Source organism: Chroicocephalus ridibundus, chromosome 2 (assembly GCF_963924245.1).
Source record: "Chroicocephalus ridibundus chromosome 2, bChrRid1.1, whole genome shotgun sequence".
NCBI classification, from domain to species: domain Eukaryota; kingdom Metazoa; phylum Chordata; class Aves; order Charadriiformes; family Laridae; genus Chroicocephalus; species Chroicocephalus ridibundus.
The window spans coordinates 1,973,609-1,992,768 of record NC_086285.1 but is presented as its reverse complement, the minus strand read 5'-3'; the positions used below and the strand labels follow the sequence as shown (position 1 = coordinate 1,992,768).

The 19,160-nt window shown below is 40.8% G+C and overlaps 1 long non-coding RNA gene across 1 annotated transcript in view; it reads right to left on the bottom strand.

Annotated features, from left to right (window-relative positions):
* Window positions 1-11,818, bottom strand: part of LOC134510548 (uncharacterized) — a 28,917-nt gene extending 17,099 nt beyond the window's left edge. The window contains exons 1-2 of the long non-coding RNA XR_010069654.1: window positions 11,749-11,818; window positions 8,609-8,787 (exon numbers count right to left, since the gene is read on the bottom strand). This is a non-coding gene — a long non-coding RNA (uncharacterized LOC134510548). The remainder of the gene's footprint in view (window positions 1-8,608; window positions 8,788-11,748) is intronic.
* Window positions 11,819-19,160: the final 7,342 nt, after the last annotated feature.

The window sequence follows — 19,160 nt, the reverse complement described above, 5'->3', positions numbered from 1 at the left end:
GCACAGGATCTCCTTTTTCTTCTCAGTCTCTCCTGGTCGTCTCTCTCCATCTTCTCCTCTGGCTAATGTACCTCTACGAAAGACCAACTTCACATAGGGTTGAATTAATTGTCATTCTTGCTTTCTAAAAGCAGATAAAGACCTTAGAGTTTATCCAGCAAAAAGCTGTCCATGATTCCCCCAGTTTTAAATTCCAGCTTCAACAGCGTGGGAAAAAGGACACACACATCTGGTCACAAGAGGACAAATAAAAGTTGTTGATGAAGCAAATCCTAGATTGTCCTGGAAAAAGCCAAGGCCTGGCTCTGAGACTGAAATAGTCTGTGGTGAGCATATTCTGCCAGGAATAAAAAATACACGAAATACACTAGATCTGATCCTGGAGGGTACTGAGCTTGTTTAACTCTCACTGGAAGTAAAGGGAAAGTAGATGTAGCTTAGCACCTCGTACAAATGTGCCTGACATAACCCTCTGTTGACAATAACTCAGCAAATCCTTGTCATCTTCATTCAGTAGCTGCATGCCCTTTCCAGCTGGTGGCTCTTTTGAGACGTTATTCTGAAGGATGCATCTACCGTGACGGGTCTACTGACTCCAATTTTATATATGTGAAAATTAGAACTGAAACAGAATAAAGCCTTTAGAAAAATCTCTTTTGAGCAGATGGTTCTGCTACTGGGCCCTCTTCCAAAGACCGTGTCATTCTTTGGAAAATTAATCTTCTTCAAGGTAAGTGCAACATTTAATTATAGAATCATAGAATCATTGAATGGTTTGGGTTAGAAGGGACCTTAAAGACCATCTAGTTCCAAACCCCTGCCCTGGAGAGGGGCACCTCCCACCAGCCCAGGTTGCTCCAAGCCTCATCCAACCTGGCCTTGAACCCCTCCAGGGATGGGGCAGCCACAGCTTCTCAGGGCAACCTGGGCCAGGGGCTCACCGCCCTCACAGCAAAGAATTTCTTCCTGAGATCTCATCTAAAACTCCCCTCTTTCAGTTTAAAACTGTTACCCCTCATCCTATCGCTCCCCTCCCTGATCCAGAGTCCCTCCACAGCTTTCCTGTAGGCCATCTTTAGGTATTTGTAGTCAAAAACAACTGAGCATGTTACTCTGGACTTCTCAGGCCTTGTCCAGACTTCTCTGGCTTTGAATGTACCTTTTTTCTTCATTTCACCTGTACTTGCAAAATTATTTAAGAAAGTTCTGCTGTGTTTACGACTTGCTTTAGGTTCAAATGACCCGTGTCTACCTTGTTGTAAACAGAATGGGAAAATTGCCCACCTGTCAGGTGTTCATTACGTATGATGTGGTTCAAGGTTTGTTTTAGTAAATCATCTAACTATTTTCAAGGTGGTTTTTAACTTAAAGTTTGCTTAGATTTGTGCATCTGTGTGGCTTTACTCAAAAAGAAACCATTCCACATACAAGGAAGAACTAATGAATGCCAGCAATCATTCTGTAAATATTTTTTTAGGGCAATTAAAAAAAAAAAAGGTTATCAATATATTTCCTGAAATATGTAAAAGGCAACCCTTAGCAGAACAATGACTTTGGGGCGACAAAACCGACAGTCAACATTGCACTACTAAAGACCTTGTCATGCCGATGGCTTGCTGTAATGACACATGGGATGGGTGAATATAATTCTAGAAAAAGTGGTAAATAGTAGGAGCTTTGTATATAATAATGTAATTATAACTGCATTATAAATAGGAATTAGCAACAATTAAAATATTTTGACTGTGTCAATCATTGTAACAGCATGAAATAACTGATTGTATCTTGATAAGGGTGTTAAAACTCTGAACAGAATAGTAATAACAATAATTTAATTTTTTTTAAAAAGCCATGCTTTTTTTGGTAGCCCATTACAAAACTGTGCCCATAGCAAAAGTGCAATAGGACACCAGGATGAGCAGGAGGGCTTCTAAAGAAGGCTGGATGGAGCTAGCTAAGCTCAGGCTTTGCTGAATGTCTGGGTGGGTAAAAAGAGAGAAGCTCATCAAAGACATCCATCAAACTCCAACAGAGCCAGGGTCCTTGTTCTACACAGCCTGCCTTCACTCTGTTTAGAAAGAGTGGGAAACACTTCTGAAGTGAACTTTGCTTCACGCTCTGTTTCTACAGCTAACTTTTAAAATCAGCCTGCAATTAATGCAATTAATAACAGAGGAGGAGTTGTTTAGAAGACTTGAAATAACAGAAGCCCTCCAGATGGACTTCCACTCACTAGTGAACATGACAGGGGAAGTTTCCCTTCTGTGATGTTAAAATGATGAGATAAACATTTCCTTCTTTGACTTTCTGGATTTATTGCCTCCAGGGTATTGGCATACATTTTAAAGTAAATTTCCAAAAGCAGGGTTATGCTACTGCAATTCCAGTAGTTCGGGGGTTATCGGGAGGGGTGATGCTAATTAAAAAGATAATGTAAGATAGATAGCCTTCCCAAACAGGGAAAGGTATTTTATTATCAAAGTTGGTCAGAGTGCTTCCTTTATGAGCCCACAATGTGCTTGTCATTGTGCAAGGCGTATCTGCCAGCAGATTAACAGATTGTTTATTACAATTAACAGATCGCAGTTCAGCTCCAACACTTGACCTCTATGTTTCAGTCAAAGCATCTGAGATCACTTTCTATAACGGCCTGAATTTTACATGAAACAAAACAAAATCCAAACAGCTGAGGAAGTTTGTCTTGACGCTTGTGAATGGCAAAGCACTTGTCACCCTGACGCGCCTTTGAGAAAGAGGTTTGAAGCAAGTGTAGATCCTGTAGAGACTTTAAGCAGGAAGGACCATGTTCTTAAGTAAGACAAAATGTAGGGTTAGTGGGAAACATTGAGCAAGGAGCTGCGAGCAGGGCTAAACTGACCTTGCATCCTCAGTCCCAACCACTTCTATCCCACCCTTCTAGTGATCCAGGAAAAGGAGTCCTCCTCCCCCTGATACGCAGCTATTGGGACAGGCTGAGAGAGTTGGGTGTGTTCAGCCTGGAGAAGAGAAGGCTCTGGGGAGACCTTAGAGCGACCTTCCAGTATCTGAAGGGCACCTACAAGAAAGATGGAGAGGGACTTTTTACAAAGACATGTAGTGATAGGATAAAGGGTAATGGCTTCAAACTGAAAGAGGGGACATTCAGATTAGATATCAGGAAGACATTTTTCACTCTGAGGGTGATGAGGCACTGAAACTGGTTGCCCAGAGAAGCTATGGTGCCCCATCTCTGGAAATGTTCAAGACCAGGCTGGATGACACTTTGAGCAACCTGGTCTGGTGGGAGGTGTCCCTGCCCAGGGCAGGGGGTTGGACTAGGTGATCTTTAAGGTCCCTTCTAACCTAAACCATTCTACAATTCTATTGCATTCACCCACAGACTAGCTCCCACCCAGAACTGCTCATCCCCTTATCAAAGCTAAAGGAAGGAGGCGATTGTCCTCCCAGTTTCCTCCTCAGTAAATCTGCACATTTTGAGACCCACCAGGCCCTTGCAATGGTCACTGCCCTCCTCCAAAGGGGACCTGGAGCTAAGCCAAAGCTCATCCCTTCTGTGCGCTGTTGGGATCCAACAGCCATCACTAAACCTCCCGCCTCAGGATGCAGGTGGCCAAGACAGCTCTTTGACAAGAAAATAGAAAAGCACTCTATTTTTTAAAGCTTTTAAAGAGAGTTTTCCTCCACCCCCCTTCAATGGAATTCCACTAAACCTTTGTTTTTGTCTCCTTTGTCTGTGCAATCAGAGTAGGAGCACGGAGGAAAGTATTTCAGTTCTGCATGATTAACTTCTCTTTAAAGAGAAAAAAAATATCCCATGGGCATTAGCCTGTACCATATTCATGGTAGGAGTTTGCTGACTGTTAACTGCTTCTTGCCTTTGGGACCATTAGCTAATAACAGACCATCCATTCATTCGTATCTGATAAGGTGACGGCGCTTTCTTTTTCATCCTCCTCAGCAGGGAAGGGGACGCCGTGGGCCATAAACTTCCTCATGTTTCATAAGCACCCTGGGATTTGAAAACTGCTTGTCATAATATTGTAACAGCTTTGCATCTACAGCAGGCTTGGCAGTAGTCACAACAATTCAGATGCTGGCCAGACAGAAACACATGCTTCATCCTACAGGCCTAGAGACTTGTTGGTGTATCACCTGAAATTGCAACCTGCAGGTCTGTCTCTTTGCCTTAGGGCTAAGACATGTTATGATGTGACAGCAAGGGGGATAGTTTGTGGCAGGAGCTGAAAAAAGTCTTGCCGCTATTGGAGGAAAGAGCAAACTTAAGGAAATCTCACAGGTTGCATATGGCCGTGTGCAGACTAATTTGCAAACTTGCAGTGCAATTCCCAGAACAGGGGCAGGGGTGATTCTCAGTGAATGCAGGACTCATGTCCCTAAACTGTTTGTACAACTCTATCCTTCAACTCATCGCAAGCAGATTTTGTCATTTAACTTAAGACACGAGGCCTGTGGGATCTGATCAGGGTACATGACCTCAGAAGATTGTGAGACACTGGCCCAGGTTGCCCAGAGAAGTTGTGGATGCCCCGTCCCTGGAGGTGAACTGATAGTTCAGGCATTTGGTGTTGCTGAGGACTCAAGCACTCACAAACTACCACAGACTGACAAGTTATAATGAGTCTCGTGGTGATGCTACTGAAGGTAATAATTGCTTAGGCATGTTCTCTCAGGCCCCTCAGGATGCAAGATGGTGCAAATCATCTTAGTTTTAGCACAGGCTATGCTAGCTTGTTTTGGTCTGCATTTGGCACAGGCAAAGAGCATGGACACCAACCATACTCCATTCAGCTACTCCAAGGTAAACTGACCACATATCTAACAGATCAAGTAGCCTCCAACAGCATTTACTTATGAGCAAGTGCAACAGTCCTTGCATTTGGGCAGCTCTGGCATGATATCCCTCAAAAAAATCCAATCCCTTAACTGCCTAGGAAGGTGGCTGAAGCACAGAGGTGGGAAGAATTATGTCTTTTCCTAAAACACGGGTCATTTCACTCCAGATTACATTTTGCCTTGAGAAAAGGCCCATATATTTTCAAATGACCTCACCTGCAAAGGTCCTTTGTAACCCAGACCAAGACATGCATATCTGTGAACTCTCCTGCCTTTGAACTCAATGAACCAAGGCGGATGGAAAAGCAGTTTCTTTTTATCAGCTTTCAATTTTTGGCCTCCATGGCATTATCCTCAACCCTTCTAATTACACAGGAATTGCAGGTGACATAGGAGTGGGGTGAGGAGGGACAAAGGTTAATACAATAAAGTCAAGTGCTAACTTCTCTGCTGGCTTCATCTCTACATCTCTGCTGATGGCTTTCTCATAAAATGAACAAAATCATGTTTAAAAGTCTAAACCAGGCCTGCAGTTTGAAGTATTCCACCCTTTCTTGTTGCTACCTCTGGTCTCTGCTTTCACCTCTTTTCAACAATCATGGTTGAGTTTTCAAAAGCTCAGCATTTTCTTGGGACTTGTCCACCTGGGGAGGCAGATTGGAGTAGCCTATTCAACAAAGACCCCTGGAACACAACTCTGGTGACTCAAAATTGGTGTCTGGTGCCATCCGAGATCCCTTAAGTCTCAGCATGAGAAAATACCCCTGATAAGAACAAATTTAAATTCATCCAGAGGAAAAAAAGTCCTACTAAGGCATCCGTAGAAGGCCTTCTATGGCTTTCCAAAAGACTGATAACCACAATAATTTTAATTCTTCTTTTTAATACCTTTATGCAAAAAGCCTGTTGTGACTTTGTAAGTATATATCTTACACCATGGGAGATATTATCAGCTTGGGTTGGCCAGGATGAGGGGGGAGGGGTGGGAAGGCCCCCCCCTAAGACATATCAAACTGTTTCCTAGAAAATGAGATCAGAAGGGACCCTCAGAAATCCCATGGTCATTACCAAGTCTGTTAAGCCCTTCCCACCATATCTACCTATCTGTCCTTAAAAACCTCTAGTGGCAGAAGGCATGTGCTCCTCTCCAGGTGATCAGTTTCGGTATTTCATTATCCTCTTGTTAGAAAGTTTTTCTGGTCCTGAATTCAAATCTCCTTTATTTTGGATGAAGTAATTTTGAGAAACATGGCAATGGGACCATTTCAAATGCACCATTTCAATATTTTCATATTCTTCTGACCCCAAACAAAATGATACTCACAAAAACCTTCCTCAGGCCAAAAATGCACTGAAGTTTTAGGGTTAAACTCTAAGTATAATCTATCAATATATAGTATGTTATATTATATCACCTTAACAACCTTAAGTCTGCCTTATATGAGCAGTAAGTACTTATGTTTAAGGTGTGTTTCTAGATAAGATAAAACTGACTTGGAAATACACTCCAGGCCTATAAAACATATAAAACACTTCCCTTCCCTTCCCTCACAGAGTGTATTATCAGCATAATTTCCTAGAAAAACAGTTTTTGATTCTTAACTGTTTTGCCATTTCTCTGGAGGTTCCTTCCTCAATAATGCCGGAAACTTCTAGACAATTTCAAGTGAAACAGGGCTAGAAGTCTCAGGGATAACAAAGTTCTTAATAAACTCATGAAAACCAGTATCTGAGCAGAGGAAAAAAGGTATGAATCAGTGCGCAAAGCAAGATAAGCACATTAAATTCACTCATTATACGTGAGTTTACTAGCAACCATCCAGGTGATCAGGACATAGGTACTGCCTTGCCAACTCTTACAGGCGTGCCATCCAGCATGGAAATAACCTGGACTAACCCTCCACAGACAGGCTCTTTCCTAATGGAAGTGTCACCGGACATTTGAAGGAATATCAATGAGGGGGCACAAATCCTTAAGAACACCATTTTGTTACATTCCCTGAAATGCCTTTTTTATGAATGAAGAAACTAGGATGTTGACAAATGATTTATCTCCCCTACCTCTAGTCATCAAAAAGTTAAACATGTTAATAAAGTCATGATCTCTATCAATGAAGAAAGAAGTCAACGCTTCCAAAGAGCAGATCTTCACATGTTAAAATAGGTGTATAAGATACTTGGGACAAATTGCTCTCTAGTACATCCAGTAGCCATTGAAGGAACTTGCATGACTTGGTGCTCACCTTGTCAACTGATGAAGTTCAATAAATCATTTGCCTAAGGCCTATAAAATGTCTATTAAAAAGTACTTAGCAGAGAAAAAAAGTCCCCCCAAATCCCCAAACTAGAAGAGAAAAAAAATAATCCCCAAACGAGCCTCTCCCTCACCCTTCACTACATCATGTTTGCCTTCCAATTAAGCAATGTTGACTCCTGTGCTTTCTCCCTGCCTTTTAACAACTGGCACGAGTAATTAAATTTAGCAAATTGATATGGTGTTATACAAGCAATATGGAGCCAGCCCTGCAGCTCCCATGCTTTGGCATCTCATAGCACAGAGGAAAGGAAGGTCTTCTTTTCCTGGTGATTTGATGCTAATGGTGAGGACGGTGGGATGACTAGACACACACACACACACAAAAAAAAAGTATTCTTCAGTGCAAAACATCTTTTTTCTTTGCTCTTTGGTTAAACTTTTCCACTGAGCATTATGCAAATATTTGCACTTGCAACACAAGCACTGACGTTTTCTGCAGGTTGCAGAGCACTTAGACTCTATTGGCACAGACATGGGTATTCCATTGGCCGTTGCTTCCCATCCTATTGAAGCATAAATTGCACCACTGCCAAAGAGGTGGACTCACCCTCCGTCTGTCCATCTGCCTGCTCATTCCTGACCTCCCATGATGTATTTTAGTAAATAATGCCACAGACGTTCCTACGACCACCATATAGGATGGTTCAAGAAACCTTTTGAGTTAAAACTAATTCAACAGAAAATGTAATTAGTTTTATTCTGGATCAGCTTTCCATCCTGGTTGTAGGCATCCTGGATGAATGTGATGGCTTGGCCAAAACGTTAACAGAGAGAGGCTTGGAGGGGAGCAAGAGTTTAGAATTAAATACTGAATGCTTAACATATAGAGACTTAATGTTAATTGAGAGGAATCTCATTCTGAGATGTCTATTAAGGCCTTAATAATTCATCTGGAACAGGCTGTCCACAGTGCTTGAATAGGCAATTTGTCTGTCTAACAGTGCTCACATAGTGAATGATATATGAAAAGAGCTTGGACTGTGACAAGAAGTCACTCTAAGGCAACCTTACAGGTTCTTTTTTGTGTGTACCATATTTTTCAAATCTTTTGAGTGCTTATTTGCAAACAGTCACTGAAGAAGCATCAGTCCAAGCTTGACAGTCCCACCTTAAGATAGATGGCTGAACTAGGTGAAACAAAACATCTGGAGCTGCTAATTGCTCTTTGATGGGGGAAAAAGGAATCCAGATAACTGACTTGAACTTGACATTCTACTTGCATAGGGATAAAATTCATTGACAACTTTATTCTAAGTCATCAGGCAAGGATTCAAGGGGTTTGGGATCAATTCCCAGTTCTATAACAGTTTGGTTTTATGACCCCATCAAGTCACTTAATTTCTCTATGATTCTGCTCACCATCTGTGAGCAAGACATTTTTTGCCTGACTCATCTGCTAAGAAGCTAAATTCTTGGAGTAGGAGCCATAAATCTTACCATAACTGCAGTGTTGAGCAAAACACATTGTTCTTGGTGAGGTGCCGTTGTAACAGACTTCGCAGCTTTCTTTGGGCTTTCTCTAGCCTTTGTGAATTTACCAGCATGAAGAACAGGGTGTCAACAGCAAACCTGGTCCTATCATGCACTTCCTTCCCAGCCTCCAGTGTTCTTATTGTCTATGTTGATTTAAAGAAAGCAGTAAAAAAAACCCAACATTGTGATCAGCATTGAGAAGTTTTGATATAGTCTTGAAAGCTGTTTCTTCCACTTTGTTCCCTATCTTTTCCCTCTTTCCCTTTCCCTATTCTTTCCCCCTTTTGCTTTCCCTTTCCCTATTCTTTCCCCCTTTTGCTTTCCCTTTCCCTATTCTTTCCCCCTTTCGCTTTCCCTTTCCATTTCCCTTTCCATTTCCCTTTCCTTTTTCCTTCCCTTTTTCCTTCCATTTTCCCTTCCCTTCCCTTCCCTTTCCTTCCTTACTATTACAATCTTCTTGTCAGGGAAACCTTTTACAGTTAGGTTTTCTCAAGAAACATGTGCTCATAACTTCCGTCTGGGTGAACTTGAGTTGCTGAAATCAACATTGCAAAAGTAGGTGACCACTAAAAAAAAAAATACTAAAAATATGCTTAAACAGATTTCACTATAGGATTGGGAATTTTGGGTTCTCTAGTTTTCTTTTATAACATGGTTCTAAATTAGGCTTTGTCCACTCAAACTCGGCAGACCACAATGCAGTGGCGTGATTACAGCTTACTCAACCTTCAAAATAAATAAATTTTGTTTAACTTTGGGACGGATGTAGGGAAACAATTTCTGCTTTAACCAAAAAAAGAAAGAAAAAGAACAGCAGTTTTGCGAACAGCAGTTTTGCAAACAGCAGAACTTACAACCTTTTTTTTCCTGCAGCTCCATCCCATAGTTTCTTTGGTGACTGATTTCACGTTACAGCCTCTGCCTTGGGGGTGGTTCTTTCCTCGAATTTTTCCTCTCTACTCAGCAATCTATTTTCACAATACTTAGAGTAACTTAATATTTACAGGACTTTCATCCATCTGTTAAATTTATTTAAAATTGAGCAACAGGTTCAAAAGTTACTGGGGCAGGGACTGAGAGACCTGACAAGCAGATAGACAGGCAGGGGCAAAACACATATTGAATAAATTTAAATAAGTGTAATGCTATATAATAACTGTGATAAACTTGATTGTTTTTATGAGGAAGGTTGGAAATAAATATGACTGACTGATACATATTTTTCTTACATTCATGAATACTCTAAGGAATTTTTTATTATTTTTTTTTACCAATTCTTGCCATTTCCTGGTCCTTGCCTCATTTTTTTGATCCATCAGCAAAGTAATGGCAATAGGATTCTTTCATCAGTGTATAAAGGTCCCCACCATCTTTGATTTTCACTTATGGTACCTGTTTTTTCATAGCCGCCTCTCACCCAAGCACATATAAAATGCAACTGGAACTGCACAGCTTCCAAGACCAAATGTTATGTTTTGCTGAGATAGTGAAATGCAATACCGACTGCAGAGATGTCAGGATTTGAATCACCTCATTTAGCTGTCTAGAAATTGTGTGTGTACTCTAAAGCAGTCATCCAGGCTCCCTCTAGAGTTCATGAAGAGAGATCAGCTTCTCCAGAGAGCAGCTCAGCCTGGTTTCTAAAGGTAGGTTTCTAAGAATCAGTCTCTGGTACAACACCTACATAACTAGTTTAGGCTAGATGCCAATATTTAAATGTTTAAATTTAAGTGAGTTGAACCCCACTTAGTACAAGAGAAGGCTATAAAACCCTACAAAGTGGGTGAATCAGAGATACTGTGAAACCTAAGGTCAAGAAATCGATGACCTGGCCAATTCATTATCCAAACCAGTTGGACCTGTACCTTATTCAGGCAAGGGGAGAGAAATGGTTGGCACAACTACTTTTGGTACCCAAGTAAGCAGCTCAAATGGGAGACTCAGTGACGAATCTGGAGCATTTTCTGGATTCAGGCCACAGCCTTAATCACAAAGCTGTCCCTCCCTAAGAAATTAAGTCATGGGAATTCCTCTAAAGTCATACAGTGGATGAGTTTATTTATTTAAAGACAGGTTAAGAGGGACATCAGAATAGCACTCATGCCTTATTCAACCCTGCCAGTGTATTTCCTCTTAGCATAATAAGGCACTTTTGGGATGTAACCATAAATGTTCCTCTCAGGTAGGCTATAGAGAGGTGTCATGTTAGATAAGCAGGAAACACAGTCCATCCAGACTCCCCAGTGCTAAACCCCCTCCTTGAATGAGAAAGAAAATGCATCTTTGGCCACTAGAACATAGTAGCCTCAGCTACGAGAAGGTTGGATAATTCCCACATGTTAGATGTCTGAATCTCAGGTTGAATCTCATCTCTAATTTTAGCTGTCTTAATATGCAAGTTGAATCACACCTAAAGTAATTGTCCTACAGGAAGTCTCACAGGAATCATTGAATCATAGAATCTTCATGGTTGGAAAGGACCTTTGAGATCATTGAGTCCAACCATACACACACAAAAAAACCCCCTACAATCTCTGCCACTAGAGCATGCCCTGAAGTGCCAAAAGCATGCCCTGAAGTGCCGAAACATGCCCTGAAGTGCCAAAAGGGGGGGTTCTTAGTTCTTTGGGTTTAAAGTCATTCAAATCCTAAACAAGGGTCTTAATTTCTGGGCTGACCTTTGTGTCCTAGGAAGATAAATGACCTGAATAACCTCATTCAGTAAGTTGGTGGCAAATCTCTGCAGCCTCTGACCATACAAAAGCACTTTTCTTTGCCATTTAGTAGAGATTCCCTCTTATTTCAGGAAAATGTGGTACATAATGTACAAGGAAATATATGTGGCTCTGTATTCACTTAACAGTCTAAGCTTCATCTCTCACTATCCCTAATAGAGTTAATTTGGGACCCACTCCCCTTGGATGGACAGAGACCATCTTTTCCACTGTAGTCTGAACCTGCTCAGAGACAATTTATACTCACTTAGTGACAAAACTGTTTTTTAGCCCATGCCTCAGCCACTCCTGGTGTCTCCTCTCACAGCCACAAAGGTTTATGAACTAGCCTGAGATGTTCTGCTTGACAGCCGCAGTTCCTGTACTCACCAGCTCAAACGAGTCTTTGGGGGCTGCCTCCTTGGATGCACTTGTGCGTGCCAGTGGACTCTACCCTCACGAAGTCAATGAAATGCAGATTTTTAGCAACCAGCACAGATTTTTAGCAATCAGCACTTGGGCAAGTGGCTTAGTGAATTGCTAGACACTGATTCACTTCTTCTGGAAATGGATTAGTTCCAACCAGTTGAGTATCTCCAGGCAAAGCTCTGTTAAAAATTGCTGACATCTCACAGAAATGCTGGACCAACTTTCTATTCCAAGACTTTTCTGTCCATGTAGAATGTCCCCCACTGCCTGACTTCTGTTTTTTTCAAGGTTGTTTGCTGGCAGTAAGGATCTGAATGTTTGTCCTCTCCTGAAATCATAAATTCCTTCCTTTATTAGCTCACTAGAAAATCTCTTGAAGTCAAGGAGTATGCAGTGTCTTCAACTGGAGTCTGAGCAGCAGCAGAGGACAGACAATAAAAATGGGATTAATTTCACCTAATTTCAGCCATTGAGTTGTCTAGCTCAATCCTCTAGGCTGCCTCTAAAGTCATTAGAGAACGAAAACAACACTGGCTTTCATATCCACCCAAAGATAAGCATCTGAAATATCCTAGAAAATTATCTTCAAATGGCTGAAGTTAAGGAGATGAGTACTGCTATCATGTTAGACAATCTTTTTATTATTTACTGTACTCCAGGAAGTCTCTTACCTCTCAGCTAAAAATGTGTTCCTCTCTGAAAGTTAGACATACAGCAATCAGCTCTCCCTCTTATCTTTGACACGTTTCCCCACACACACATATTTCTGGCATGGTGATTTTTGGGTTTTCTCCCTACTCCCTGATCCCTACTGATACTATTTGATGTAAACAAGGTCCTGTTTGTCTTTGCTATCTTCTTGCCACTACACATGCATAAGTGTATACAAACACATGCTCACATGTGAATGAGGTCTAGACACGTGAATATGGAATCTGGACATGATTCAGTTTATCACGTTACTTTGCAAAGAAGGAAGGGAGGAGAAGAAACCCGAGAGAAGTATGTTCAGCCTTGCCCCGGTCTTCAGCACTGACCCCAAAACACCTCAATTTGAATGTTTCCACTGAAAAATATCAGATGCACTGAATAAACAAAGCAATAAATGCAACTGCACAGCACATGGGACAATGACATTGGTCTTGCACAAGGAGATATTTTGACATTTGTTTTCCTCTCAAACTGGAACAAAGTCAAAATATTGAAACTTTTCTGGAGGGAAACAGTTTAGAAAGGTCAACTTTTCATCTCAGCACGCGAGATTGACATCAACAGGAAACTGTTGAAGTGCTTCCCTTTCATTTAACGTTACCAATTGAGTCAAGTTATCGCCACATGGAAGATGTCATTTTGGGTTTCTCTTTCTACCATGATCCCTGTGGATCCAATTCTTTGGCAGGGCTCCTTCTCCAATGATGCATAGCATTTTTTTCTTTCCTTTCTTTGTTGCCCCGAATGGCCTGAGCCCAGACAATAGGACTGTGCTGCCAATACGATTAAAAATTTTCTGTGACTTCGCATATATACTCGTGGGATACAGTACTGGCTTCTTCCCTAACTCTGACCATCCAGACTCTTCTGCTACAAACAGCTGCCATCCCACTGAAGGACCAGCGTCTCAGTACCAAATGGGTTCAGTGGTTTGAACACAGACATCTACAATTGCAGTGCCACAAGGTATCTGCCTGACTTCCAGCTGCCACTCCAGAAGGGCATGGGTCTCCCTTAAATCCAGTGTCCCATCTGCCAGCATCACATGGACGTGCTAGATAGCACAAGATACCTGAGAAAAGACTATATGTCTACATTTTGGAAAATGAATTCCACTCCTAGTGTGAACAGATATTATTTAGGATAAGCAATGAATAAGACCTGCTCTAAACACCTGATTTACAGGTGACAGAAAGTAATGCTTAAGCTGCAACTGCATGAATTTTTGTAGCCTGTTCCCTTCTTCGCCATACTTCTACAAAACAGGTCATCTGTCTCTTTATTGACCCAGATGGCCAAGGGTTCCATTCATTTCATTGCTTCTGGCAGGGCATGGCACACAAATCCTTCCATCCTTAGCCGCTCTGGAATTAATGAGCATTGATTCATTTCCATTTATTCAGAGATAAGAGTTTAACTAGTTGGCTCACTTAGTCCTGCTTCCTGTGACACCTGTAGCTTTTTTCAGATTCTCCTTCACTCTTCCACACACTGTCTGATACATGAAATAATTATATCCTGAAAAGGTGAAACCAGAAGATTTTTCATTGCTTAGTTGACTCGATCCAGACCAGGAACCATCTGGACTGGTTCAGCCTCTGGTCAATGTTGGGCATCCAGACTCTTCCACAGACCTTCACGAACATGGCAGAATGTCACCTACAGGACTTCCTGCTACAAAAGAAGCTTTGCAGAAGGTTAAGTACTTTAAATAGGCTCCACTTCTGTGAAGCAAAACTGGGAAACTTTAATGACTTGCTCCAGTCCTGGGACAGGGAAAAAAAATCATGATTTCCACATCCAAGCCTGAAAAACACAAACAAGTAAAATGAAAAAGTAATCTACCAAGTGAAAACCCTATGGAGAGATGGGGAGATTGTTATGGAAATCGTCTCCTGCTACAGTGATTGAACAATATACATTTTAATTAAATTCCACCATAAGATCCAATCTGGCACTCAAAGGAACCAATTAATGTGTAAACTCTATGACTGGCCATAGATGAGGTTCCCTGCCTGTGTTCCAGCACCACTTCAACACTACTGAATCAGAGAAAAATAGATACAAAATGGACCTCAAGGCATCATCTGATCACCCCCCTGCCTCAAGCTAAGAACAACCCCACCTCAGCCATGCCCAAACATGTTTATTTAATTTTTTCTCCATAACATCCTAGACTGAGATTACTATTTTCCCTTTAGGCAGAAGAAGACAAGTTTCCACCAGCTGAGAATCTGGAAGACTGTCTCTCAAGTGGGGTCACATGGAGAAAATTGGAGATAAGAAGGAGAGAGAAAGAGGGAATCTCCACTAGGCCTCAACATGTTATAACATGAAGACTGACCCTTCCAATACAATAAACGAATTTATTCTTTTTGAGGTCCTGCACACTGAGTGTGAGCCCAGAACACACTGCCAAAGGCATCTCCATGAGAGCTGTTTCGATTCAAAGATCTCATTTTTTTGAAAGATGGGGCCTTGTTGTTGCTGACTACCTCAATGTCGAAAGAAAAGGGATCCATGATTTGGAAATTTTATTATCAAATGAAAATTATTTTGTCACTCATTTCTGCTAAAGTAGCACTATTTATAACTAAGAAAAGGGTTTTAATAGAGAAGCTGGAAAATGTTCCTACGCTGAAAATACCTAAAATCCTGGCAAAAAGTAAATGTTCCAAAGACTGGTCTTTTCTTTTCTTTCTCTCCTTTTTTTTTTTTTTTTCCATTCTGCTCCCTTATTCTTATGCTTGGCTGAGTAACATTGTTGAAATGTGCAAGAGCCAACTTCCACCATTTCCTCATGCAGCAAAAAATGTTTATGGGGTGTAACCATACAATATCCTGGTGTATTTTATACATTGCCTTTAGGTACACAGTTCATGGAAGTGTAGGGTGAACTAAAGGTGTATGAGGATGTCTCCAAGTTCAGTCTGAAGAAGGCAAGTTTAAGGAAAATCCTAATTCACAACTGCCAGGTGTAAAAAAGGAGAATCTTTGAGGGAAATATTAAAACCTTTTGCATTTCACATATATTAAACATAATATTTTCTATTTCTCAATGATATTTTGTAACATTTCTATTTCTGTTGAAGGGGAGTCAAAAATCCACAACTTTCTTATCAAACTCTCTTTTCATCCTACAAAGATGTTCAGGAATTGTACTCCAACCCAACTGTGTTTTAATAAAAGATTTTAAAAGTAGTGAAAAAATTAAAACTAAGAGCTCTAGGAACAGTAGGGAATGCTGAATAAGTTTCAAAGTTCTGTTTTAAGAAGGCGCTTTTACCAGCAAAAATAATTTATTTGTAATATCTTATCTCCTGACTGCTGACTGAAGTGAGAGGTCTGATCTACTGAAGGTGAGGGATCATTGAATACTTTTAAGGGTCATAGATTATTATGGCTACGTGATTGGAGCTGGTTTGGAGCATTCGTAGTAAAATCTTTGGAATTCTTTATTTAAAAAAAATAAAAAATTGTCATTTTGAAATGGAAGAAGTTGATGCAAATGTATCAATTTCGAGAAGGTGATACTGGATGAAGAGGACATTTTGTTTAGAATCAGTGACCTGAACTCCTGATATAGCCAATCAGAGCTCATGAGATGCTCATTTTCAAGTCCTTGTATTAAAGGAGAAAAAAAAGAGACTGAGCATGTAGTCCTCTCTCTGGACTGTCATTTATTGTGAGGAACAGGGTCTTCCTTGATTTTTACCAGCTCATCTTACATTCTGCACAGGTTCTGCACATGTAGGATGAAATGCACAGGCACAGACATACATGTGAATATTTCCACTGCAGTTGCATGGGTCATCTAACTCTCATGCAAATTGACACAGAAGCTTTGCTCAGATCTGTAGATGGTTAAAAAGCACATACATCCTCTTGCAACCTGTTTTATCCAGGTTTTGTGCATGAGATGCCAACCAGTCCCCTGCTCAGTTTCCTTGTTTAGCAAAGTCATGAATGCTCTCAGAAGGACTCCTCAGGCACAAATGAAAAAGCTACAAATGCAGAATCATAGAACGTGTTGGGTTGGAAGGGACTTTTAAAGGTCATCTTGTCCAACACCCCTGCAGTAAGCAGGGACATCTTTAACTAGATCAGATTGCTCAGAGCTTCATCAAGCCTGGCCTTGAATGTCTCCAGGGATGGGGCCTCCACCACCTCTCTGGTCAACCTGTGCCAGTGTCTCACCACCCTCATTGTAAAGAACTTCTTCCTAATGTCTAATCTAAACCTGCCCTGCTCTAGTTTAAAACCGTCATCCCTCGTCCTATTGCTACATGTAATAAAAGAGTATGTTGGCATGGGTGGGGGTGAGGGCTCTTGGAGGTTTGTTTTATTTAGAAGAACTTACTTTTACTAGTCTCTGCCTTGAAACAGTAGGAGCAACTGAAAGACATCAGAGGCAAATAATGTAAGATGTTCTCTCATTAACAGATGAAAACCACCCAGAAAGCTGTCCAGCAAATGATCTCCAAACCACTTGTAGTCCTGAAAAGATCAGAAAAGTGCATGCAATTTCTCCTTTGGAAATTCCTACACAGCAGATAGTTGGGTGTCAGTACTAAAAAAAAGGCAGATAAACTTCTCAGCTTTTTCAATTAAAATATTCACAATTAATGCTGTAACATAAAGATTTTGTAATGATTATATTTCTTTTGGCAAAAGGAGCTCAGTAACATAATTTTTTATGCATCACAGTTCTTTCTTTTCCAGCTAGCAGATAAAAAGGGAACATAAGATGAAGATATTTCTCTATTTCTGTCTCTAATTTAGAAGGTTAAAGAGATCTCTGAATGAAAAAAGACAGAGAAGTGCTGCTGTCAATGCTAAGCAATCAGAAATCTAAGAGGAATGGGAGGTTTTCAGCTGGAGAATATAACTTTATTAAAATTGATCATGCAGAGATTGTTCCAGTCCAGCAACTCTGTGGAAACCCCAAAAAATTGATTTCCATTCCTGATATACACCATCAGTTCCCCTGTTTCTGGATAACCTGGTTCCAGCATCGTTCTTGGCTACTAATGGCAAACCAAGAACCTACAAGGGCCGGTTCCCAAGCAGTGAAGGGCTCAGTTCAACAGATATACTTAGGACATCTGGGCATTTATGAATTAATTTTCTTGGCACCTCCACAATTCAATAAATAACCCTTTCAAGAGGGATTGGAGTAAGAAAGTCTGAGTTCTATTTAGTAAACTAAGAAGAAAAAATGACAACCCGCTCTGTATAAAACTTAGAAGGTTAGGCAGCTTTGCTCCAAATTGGAAAACAAAAAGCAAACTTCAACTCCGTTTTCCTTCATGGAAGAAAACTGCCTTTCTCTCCACTCCTCAGCTCCAAAACTTCCTCTGGAAAACTTGAAGGACAACGTCTCTGCAGCCCTTAGTTTCTTTTAGAGATACTTAGTGAAGGGCTCCTGCCAGTCAATGTTAAAGTGATTAAAAATTTGAAGTCTGATTTAACTGAGTGATTTTGGTTCCTGGTTCAGTGGAGATATGGATATCTCTGAAAGAAGATTCATCTCATCATTGGATGAGCTTCCTTTAGTTTGACAAGGGAACCCAAATATCCACCTTGGAAAGGGAGATCTATTTGTCTGGCTAAATACAGACATTTACGCTGCAAGTGTCTTCACCTGAAGTGGTCGCTCAGGGGGACCTGGAGTCTATTACCCCATTTTTCGCAGCTCCCCAAAGCTGACCTCTAAAACAAATCAGATGAATCATCACCCCATAGTCCCTCTTTAATCTATGCAAAAATATCAGTGCCCTCACAGGTCATTCATGCATCTGAAGTATCGAAGCACAGACCTTGAGAAGCTTCTGTGCATCTCAGTTACCTGGGATATATTCTATATATCTAGGATATATACCTAGGATATATTCTACCATAAGCAATGGAGTGTGAGTCCTACAGAAAATCTTCTGGTACGCTACATTTCTTAGAACAGCAGCTGTGAATTAAGGGGGAAAAAAGAAAAGAAAAAAAAAAGAAAGAAAAAAAAGCCTAAATAAATAAATAAACAAAAAGAAGGAGAAATACAGAGAGAAGGAATCTCAAAGAAACAGTGAGTGTCAGGGTTCAACTGCACTATATGGTCCCCTGTGAAAAAAAAGTTTATTTTGATATAGCATTCTTGACCAGGAACTGAAATGGGTTGTTTGGAGGAAAGATGAGCTTAAAAACTGGTTTCAAGAAAAAAATTAAACTGTTTACATTGTTGAAGAACTGGGATGATCTTCCAGAGGAAGGAGGAAGGGTCTGGACTTTAAATGTTTTTTATTTTGATTACAAACATTAGTCTTCCAGGGACATCTTGCTGAGTGCACAGGATTCCTCTGCCACGCATCATGGAAAGAAATAAAGCTGGTGTCTTAGATATTGCAGGTTCTCATTGTGTTCCAGCAGAAAAGAAAGGGAGACAGTGCCTGGACACGTGGATGATACCTCAGTGAGAATAAAATGTAGTAAAATACCTGAGAAAAAGGAAAGAGGAACAGGAGGAAAGGGGAAAGAAGAAATAGAAGTGGAAGGGGATGGAGAAGGAAAAAGGAAAGGAAGGGGAAAGGGAAAGAACAAAAAAGACCCATGAGACAGATTCAGTCCTGTACATTGGTGTATCTGTGTGATGTTTAGCAGATTCCCAGGGTGTT